The sequence below is a fragment of the Hibiscus syriacus genome, unplaced genomic scaffold (assembly GCF_006381635.1).
Source record: "Hibiscus syriacus cultivar Baekdansim isolate YM2019G1 unplaced genomic scaffold, ASM638163v2 tig00116961_pilon, whole genome shotgun sequence".
In the NCBI taxonomy this organism is placed as follows: Eukaryota; Viridiplantae; Streptophyta; class Magnoliopsida; order Malvales; family Malvaceae; genus Hibiscus; species Hibiscus syriacus.
Genome location: NW_024063487.1, coordinates 1,874,748 through 1,883,905, shown reverse-complemented (window position 1 = coordinate 1,883,905; position 9,158 = coordinate 1,874,748). Strand labels below are relative to the sequence as shown.

Genomic DNA, 9,158 nt, shown 5'->3' with positions numbered 1-9,158 from the left:
TTCTAAAATTATTATTTTTATAATACTTTTCAAAAACAATATCAAACTGTCTAAATCGAGAGACATTGAAGATGTTAAAAATATATTACACCATATTAAAAGATTTGACAAAATATAAGGGTAACAGTCCCTTAACCCACAAAATAATATTAAATTGAAAAAGTGACAACCCAAATAAAAAAATAGCCGCCTTTTTATTATTTCTTTGCTGTTTTTGCAGAAAAGAAACTTTTTTTCCCACTACTTTCCTTATTCTTCAAATCTCTGTTTCGAATTGTGAGAGGAAAAACAAAAGATTGAATTTTTGGAAGATGAATAGGTTACAGCGTCCCACGCCAGATTCGGCCGATGAAGCCAACCATGCCAGTGATGATCTCATCAGAACTTATAAAGCTTGGAAGGGCAGCAATGTAAGCACAAAAGAAAAGCTTCTTTTTTTATTGGTTTGTTGATCTAAGATCTGAAATTTAGGGTTCATTTGATGCCTTCCGAAGTGTTTTTTCATGGGTTTTTTTCTCTGGCGTATTTTGGCTAATTGGGTTCCTTTGGTTTTTGTTTTCATTATGATGATTCAATAATATCATGAGTTCATCAGATTGGTTAACTTTTTTCAGTAGATGAATTGCCTAAGTTTGTTACGAAATTGATTAAGCCTGACATTATCGTATGCAACTCTGGAATTTTGAGAATTAGTTGAGATTTTACAGTCTGGCTCAACTTGAGAATATCATTTTAAGTGTAAATTAGTGAAAATAATTGTGGGGAAACTGAGATGTAATTTAAGTGTAATGCAATTGTTTTAATTATGGTTTATCTCATTGTTCTTTTTTCTTCCTTTTCTGCAGATATTTGTTTTGGGAGGAAGGCTTATATTTGGACCCGATGTGCGATCCCTTTTCTTCACCATCATCTTAGTTGCTGCTCCCGTTGCTGTCTTCTGTGTGTTTGTAGCAAGAAAGTTAACGGACGAGTTCCCTCATCACCTCGGAATATCGATAATGGCTGTCGCTGTAGTTCTCACTTTATGTGTAAGTTTAACCCTATGTTCCTCTGTCATGGTTTTTGTCACCAAGGTTATGTCGCTAAGATGGTTTCACAACCTGATGTCTGTGAAAATGAGTAAACGTCATTGCCGGCTTACTTTTGAATAAAGTGAATCATTTGGACTTTGTTTTTGATGCTGATTGCAGTGTTTACCTCTAGTTTTGACATCGAGATTCGGTTTATCTGCTTCATATGTTAAGAGGTGGAAAATTATATAAATCAGAAGTTCATATTATGTATTCGTACTGTGATCTTTGAACCTTTTTTGTGACATCCGGAAGCACCAAAGAATTCTATGATCACTTCAAATCTGATGATTTATTGGTGCACTTTTTAATTTCTCCAGGATATAATGCTTCTTCTACTAACCTCAGGAAGGGATCCTGGTATAATTCCGCGAAACCCTCATCCCCCTGAGCCTGAAGGTTTTGAAGGAATTACTGAAATCCGGCCTGGCCTAACTCCACCATTACGTTTACCACGTACAAAGGATGTGATTGTGAATGGTATAACCGTGAAGATCAAGTACTGTGATACTTGTATGCTGTATAGGCCTCCTCGATGTTCTCACTGCTCGATTTGCAATAATTGTGTTGATAGATTCGACCACCATTGCCCTTGGGTTGGTCAGTGTATCGGAGTGGTAATACAAATTGTTTTACGTGAACCTTTTCTAGTCAATTTCTTTATGTCCTTTTAGATATGTTATATCCCTTCCTTTTCCGGTCATTACATATCTCCACTATAGGCTTTTCTCGACATATTTGGTTTATAAACAACTTCAAAATAGTTTAATGTGCATTATGATGATGATGTTTCTGATTCCTTTTCTTGGTTTATTGCAGCGGAATTACAGGTTCTTCTTCATGTTTGTCTTCTTAACGACTCTTATTTGCTTATACGTGCACGGACTTTCCTGGGTGTATATCACGAGAATCATGGATGACGAGGAGACAACAATCTGGAAAGCAATGACTAAAACTCCTGCCTCCATCGTATTACTAATCTACACCTTTATTTCAGTCTGGTTTGTCGGTGGATTAACCGTCTTCCATTTTTATTTAATCAGTACAAACCAGGTAATCTTTTCTTTTTCTGGTCATTGTACTGCAGAAATATCAAATCGTATCTGTTTTATTAAATGACTGGACTAGTTCCTCACGTAATATGTTGAGAAAGTTTATGCTTTAATCATTGTTCTCTTGGCAGTCTACGTATGAAAACTTTCGATACCGGTATGATCGTCGCGAGAATCCATACAACAAAGGCTTCATCCAGAACTTCATGGAGATCTTCTGCGCCGGTATTCCTCCATCCAAGACAAATTTCCGGGCAAAGATTCCAATGGAACACGCAATTTTACCTAGAACGGTGAATGGAGGTTTTATCAGTCCAAACAAAGGGAAAGACATTGGCGACGTAGAAATGGGGAAGAAGCCGGTTTGGGCTGAGGCTTTACGAGAGATTAGCGGTGATGAAGAGCAACGCAGCGGCGAGGACGGTTTCTACAAAGAGAACCTATTGCCTGATGTCTCTCCGGATTTAATTAGGTTTCTACAAAGAGCATCATCCGAGACGCTCTAGTTGGGGAAGAAATAGTGAAATATGGGAAGTATCACCAGAGATTCTTCCTTTGTCCAGAGTTGGAGAATCAAAGAGAATGAACGGCAAGAACAGTGTTGAACCTATGAACCAGAATCAACAATTGGAAACAAAATTATGAACTGTAAATTAAACGCGAGAAAATTACAATCGATTGGCTTTTTTTTCTTCTTTTTTGGTTCGTAAAGATCATGAAAATGAGAAAGGGGGGAAGTGGTTAAAGATCATGAAAATGAGAAGGGGGGAAAGTGGTTTTTAGTTTGGTGTTTGATTGGAGAGAATAATGCCTTTAGGTTGTTGATTTTCAACATCCTAAATTATAGTGTGCCGTTTGTTTTGTTAATACAAAGTCTTGGGGCTGTTTCAAACACTGAGTTTAGCCGTATTAGTTGATGTCGTGTTATTTTTGAGTTAATTGAATTATATGTCTTCAAATTATAATTTTTATTATAATTTGATCCTTGAACTTTTGAATATTTTCATTTCTTTCTCAAACTATGACTGATTCTAAATTAGTTCTTGAACTTTTAAACATTTTAATTTCATCCCTAAATTATGGCTCTCTTTCTAAATTAGTCCTTAAACTTTTGAATATTCTATTTTCATCCTCAAATTCATCTAAATATGTAATTATTTTCAACCATAGTTGAACCTATTTTTTTTTTCAAGCATATAATAATATAACTAATACATATTTTTAAAATATTTTCACATATTTTATATTAGTATATATATAAGGAATATGTTCCTCTAACTATCGACTCAAGTTGGGAAGAATGAAAAAGAAGATATAGGTCATGTAGAAGCAAATTGACGACCTTAGAACCTCTAGGGGTTCTAGGGCTGATTGATTAACAGTGGAACAAAGACTTCTCATGCTCAATATAATGTCCACTTCCTATCCCACACTTTAAACTGCTAAAAGAGGACTATAATTGTTGGGGAAAACGGGTTATTTCCCACACGAACGTAGTTTTAAAATTGACCTAAAATGTCAAGATTAAAACCACCAAAGGTTGCACAGCGGATAAACCTGTCAAACTATTGAATATTGAAACACAATGGAAAAGAACCGAATAAAAACAATAAAGGAGAGAACACACCAAATTTACGAGGTTCGACGAGAATATCGTCTACTCCTCGGGCACCACACCTGATGATAACTTCACTATATCACCAATATTACAACAAATGGAATTCTTTAGAATTCCCAAAGTGGGAGAATAAAGAATACAAGAGGAAGAGAGAACTTGTTTTTGGGATGATTTCTAATGGAAATACTTAGGCCTATTTATTTTAAGAACAATATGTTCAAAGTTTGGCCACCTACCAAAGAATTTTCTAATGTGTACAAGTTAGCCACCAAATATGAAATTCACATGTTCAAAGTTTGGCCACCAACCAAGATGAAATTTCCAACTTGTCAACTTAATTTCTTGACAAATCTAACAAATCTCCACCTTGGCTTGAAATTACCAAGCCTACTCAACTTTTTCAACTCCCCAAATTTGTAGTGCCTCTAATTGCGCTCACAAGCGCCACACACCCGAAGGTGTTCATACTTTCAGGATATTAATCAAGTTCAAACAATGATTGAACTTGATTACTGTTACCACCTTGGTCATCATATCTGCAGGATTTTCTGATGTCGTAATTTTCTGAAGTAGAATCTTTCCTTCTTCAAAGATCTCCCGCACAAAGTGATACCTCACGTCGATATGCTTAGTCCTTGAATGATAGACTTGATTTTTCGCTAAGTGAATAGCGCTCTGACTATCACAATAGAGACTAATGTGACTTTGAACAACTCCCAAGTCTTCCATCAACCCGTTAAGCCAAATTGCTTCCTTTACAACCTCTGAAACTGCCATGTATTCTGCCTCTATAGTAGACAAGGCCACCGCAGATTGCAATGTAGACTTCCAACTTACTGGGGCTTTAGCAAGAGTAAACAAAAACCCAGTAGTTGATCGACGCTTATCCAAATCACCAGCATAATCGGAATCAACATATCCAACCACACACTGACCAAGTGCTTCATCCTGTTCAAAAACTAAACCAACATCCACGGTTTGTTGGAGATACCGTAGAATCCATTTCACAGCTTGCCAATGTCCTTCTCCAGGATCATGCATGTACATGCTCACAACTCCAACTGCTTGTGAAATGTTAGGACGCGTACACACCATTGCATACATCAAGCTCCCAACTGCATTAGCATATGGAACTTTTGCCATATACACTCGTTCTTCGTTAGTTTTAGGAGATAATTGAGAACTAAGTTTCAAATGAGAAGCCAATGAGATACTTACATGTTTGGTATTTTCATTCATGCCAAAACATTGTAATACTTTTCTCAGATACTGCTTATGTGTTAAACAAAGCTTCACTCTCTGTCTATCTCTGCTTATCTCCATACCAAGAATCTTCTTGGCCTCACCTAGATCTTTCATCTCAAACTCTTGATTCAACTGAGCCTTTAATTTGTCTATCTCCTTTTGACTCTTCGAAGCGATCAACATATCGTCAACGTACAAGAGAAGATAAATGAAAGATCCATCTTTGAGCTTTTGCAAATACACACAATGATCATATTTGCTTCTAGTATACTTTTGCCTCCTCATAAAGCTATCAAATCGCTTGTACCACTGCATCGGAGATTGCTTCAATCCATATAGCAATTTGTTCAGCTTACAAACCCATTTCTCACAACCACCATCTTTGTATCCTTCTGGCTGAGTCATATAGATCTCCTTTTCTAAATCACCGTGCAAGAAAGTCGTCTTTACATCAAGTTGAGCTAGCTCCAAATTCAACTGTGCTACCAAGGCCAACAATATTCTAATGGAGGAATGCTTCACAACAGGGGAAAATACTTCATTGTAGTCGATTCCCTCCTTTTGAGCGTAGCCTTTAGCTACCAACCGTGCCTTGTAGCGAACATCTTTCTTGCTATGAGTTCCATCTTTCTTTACAAATACCCACTTACATCCAATGTCTCTTTTACCTTTCGATAATTGTGCCAGTTTCCAAGTGTTGTTCTTTTGGAGAGATTGCATTTCTTCATCCATGGAACTTTTCCACTTATCACCTTTCAAGCTTTGTATTGCTTCTTGGTAAGTGATAGGGATATCATCATCAACAACTGGAAGAGCATAGGCCACTATATCAATAAATCGAGCAGGTCTACGAATTTCTCTCCTTGGCCTTGTAACTGCAAGTGGTTCTGGTGTCTCCAATGGTTCTTGGGTTTGAACCTCTTCATCTTCTGATTCTTCTATTGGAGTTGAAGAATCAGCTGCATCAACTTCTGGGATCATCGTCTGCTAAAACTCCACCTGTTTTGGAGTATGCTCCACCTGCTGCGGAGTACTACTTGTCTGGACAGCTTCACTTGTTACCTTCTTTACTAGGGCAGATTCATCAAAGGTAACATCTCAGCTACAAATTATCTTCTTGGTGTCTAAACACCAAAGGCAGAATCCATTCACTCCATGGGTGATTCCCATAAAGAGAGCCTTCTTTGCTCTCGGATCAAGCTTGGATTCCTTCACATGATAATAAGCAGTGAATCCAAATACATGTAAGGAATTATAATCAGTAGCAGGTTTTCCAGACCATACCTCCAATGGTTTTTTTCCTCCTATCACTGATGACGGCAGACAATTGATGAGATGGCTAGCATATGTCACAGCCTCAGCCCAAAATGCCTTGCCTAACCTAGCATTAGACAACATACATCGAACTTTCTCCAATAGTGTTCGATTCATACGCTCTGCCACCCCATTCTGTTGTGGTGTATGTATAACAGTGAAGTGTCGTACAATACCATACTCATGGAAAACATCAAAGAAGGGGTCACTTTTATATTCCCATCCATTGTCCGTCCTAAGACGTTTGATCTTTCTACCAGTCTGGTTCTCGATCATATTTTTCCATTTTAGGAAAATTTGAATCACTTCATCTTTAGACTTCATCGGATACAACCAAACTCTTCTGGAAAAGTCATCTACAAAAGTTACAAAATAATGGTTTCCTCCCAAAGACGATGTATTTGAAGGACCCCATACATCTGAGTGAATATAATCTACAATACCTTTTGTATTATGTATAGTTGTGCCAAACTTCACTCTCTTCTGCTTTCCTAGAACACAATGCTCGCAAAAGTTCAATTTGCAAGCCTTTGCACCTTTCAACAATCCTTTAAACTGGGTTGCGTCCAAATCATCACCTCCGGAAACTGCTGCAACTGCTCCAATAATTGTACTACCTTGGTAGTAATACAAATTATTTTTCCTGATGCCCTTCATCATCACAAGTGCGCCATATGTGACTTTTAAAACTCCATCTCTCATAGTGACTACTGAGCCTTTAGATTCCAAGGCTCCCAACGAGATGAGATTTTTCTTCAAACTGGGCATGTATCGGATATCTGTCAAAAATCTGGTTGATCCATCTTGATTCTTCAATCGAATCGAACCTATCCCAACAGTTTTACAGGCATTTTCATTTCCCATATAAACAACTCCTGCATTTAGTTCCACTAAATCGGAGAACCACTCCCAATTAAGGGACATATGATATGTGTAACCCGAATCTAATATCCACTCATCGGAATGGAATGTTGTTGATGAAGCAACCAATGATATGTCAGAGTCATGTGTATCATGCTCTGCAACACATACATCTGGAGTAGCTTTTCCTTTCTTCTTCAGCTTCGGACAATCTTTCTTCCAATGGCCTTTCTCATGACAAAAGGCACATTCATCTTTTCCCAGTATGGACTTCGATTTTGATCTCCCTCTCCACTTTGGCTTTTGACTTTTCGAGCGACCTCTTGCCACCATGGCCTCCGCTGCTTCGTACTTGCTCTCATTCTTGGTTTTCTTCCTGAGTTCATAACTATACAAAGCAGCAGTTACATCTTTAAGGGTAACATTATCCTTACCATGAAGTAACGTTGTCTCAAGGTGCTCAAATTCATCTGGAAGAGATGACAACAACATCAAAGCCAAACCTTCATCTTTGAAGGTTTCATCCATGCCCAATAAGTCTTCTAATAGCTCATTGAACGCAGTGATGTGTTCATTCATACTGGTGCCTGGTTGATAATCAAATCTGAAAAATCTTTTCTTCATGTGGAGACGATTCTGAGAGCTTTTCTTCAGGAATTTTTCCTCCAAAGATTTCCACATCTTACTTGCAGAAGTCTCGTTCTTGTAGCCATACCTCTGCTCCCTGAAAAGATAAGATCGAATAGTACTGCACGCCAAACGATTGATTGTTCCCCATTCTTTCTCCTCCATATATTCGGGCTTTTCTTCCTCAATGGTGATGTCTAGACCTTGTTGGAATAAAGCGTCTAACACCTCGCCTTGCCACATGTCAAAATGACCGGATCCATCGAACAACTTCACCGAGAAATTTGCATTTGACATCACCCTCCTCACCGGTCCAGATGAAGAGCTTGATCTCTCAACTGATCCGTATTTTGGCATTTTAATTCTAATGAACAATATTCAATATCACGAACTATATCTTTTCAGCAACGAAACCACCAGGATAACCTCAACCGAAGCTTTGATACCAATTATTGGGGAAAACGGGTTATTTCCCACACGAACGTAGTTTTAAAATTGACCTAAAATGTCAAGATTAAAACCACCAAAGGTTGCACAGCGGATAAACCTGTCAAACTATTGAATATTGAAACACAATGGAAAATAACCGAATAAAAACAATAGAGGAGAGAACACACCAAATTTACGAGGTTCGACAAGAATATCGTTTACTCCTCGGGCACTACACCGGATGATAACTTCACTATATCGCCAATATTACAACAAATGGAATTCTTTAGAATTCCCAAAGTGGGAGAATAAAGAATACAAGAGGAAGAGAAAAATTGTTTTTGGGATGATTTCTAATGGAAATAATTAGGCCTATTTATAGTTGAGTTTTAAGAACAATATGTTCAAAGTTTGGCCACCTACCAAAGAATTTTCCAATGTGTACAAGTTAGTCACCAAATATGAAATTCACATGTTCAAAGTTTGGCCACCAACCAAGATGAAATTTCCAATAAGTTGGCCACCAACCAAGATGAAATTTCCAACTTGTCAACTTAATTTCTAGACAAATCTAACAATAATGAAACCAGAGACACCACAAATCACATGTCTCAGTACAAGAATTATATGGATATCTTGGGAGTCTCTAATGAGTTAAAATACAAGATCTTCCGATTGGCTCTCCATATGAGAGAGAAGATCTGGTATGACTCCTTGCATGTGGTGACAAACAGTATATTTCAAGCAAAAATCGTATATGTTTGTTGGCCAATTCTGGGCTAATAGAACAGTCTATTACTCCTCAGCCAGCCTCCATAGAGTAGTCCATAAATAGGGTGAGCTCATACAAGACTGCACATGCAAGTTTACCAATGCCACCAATTAGATTCACAACATACTGGACGAAAAGCAATCTCTGCCTACAACAATGGCCTTCGATAT

General features: G+C 37.7%; 1 pseudogene; it reads left to right on the top strand.

Moving 5' to 3' along the window:
• Positions 1 to 203: 203 nt before the first annotated feature.
• On the top strand, positions 204 to 2,798 carry LOC120189905 (annotated as a pseudogene).
• Positions 2,799 to 9,158: the final 6,360 nt, after the last annotated feature.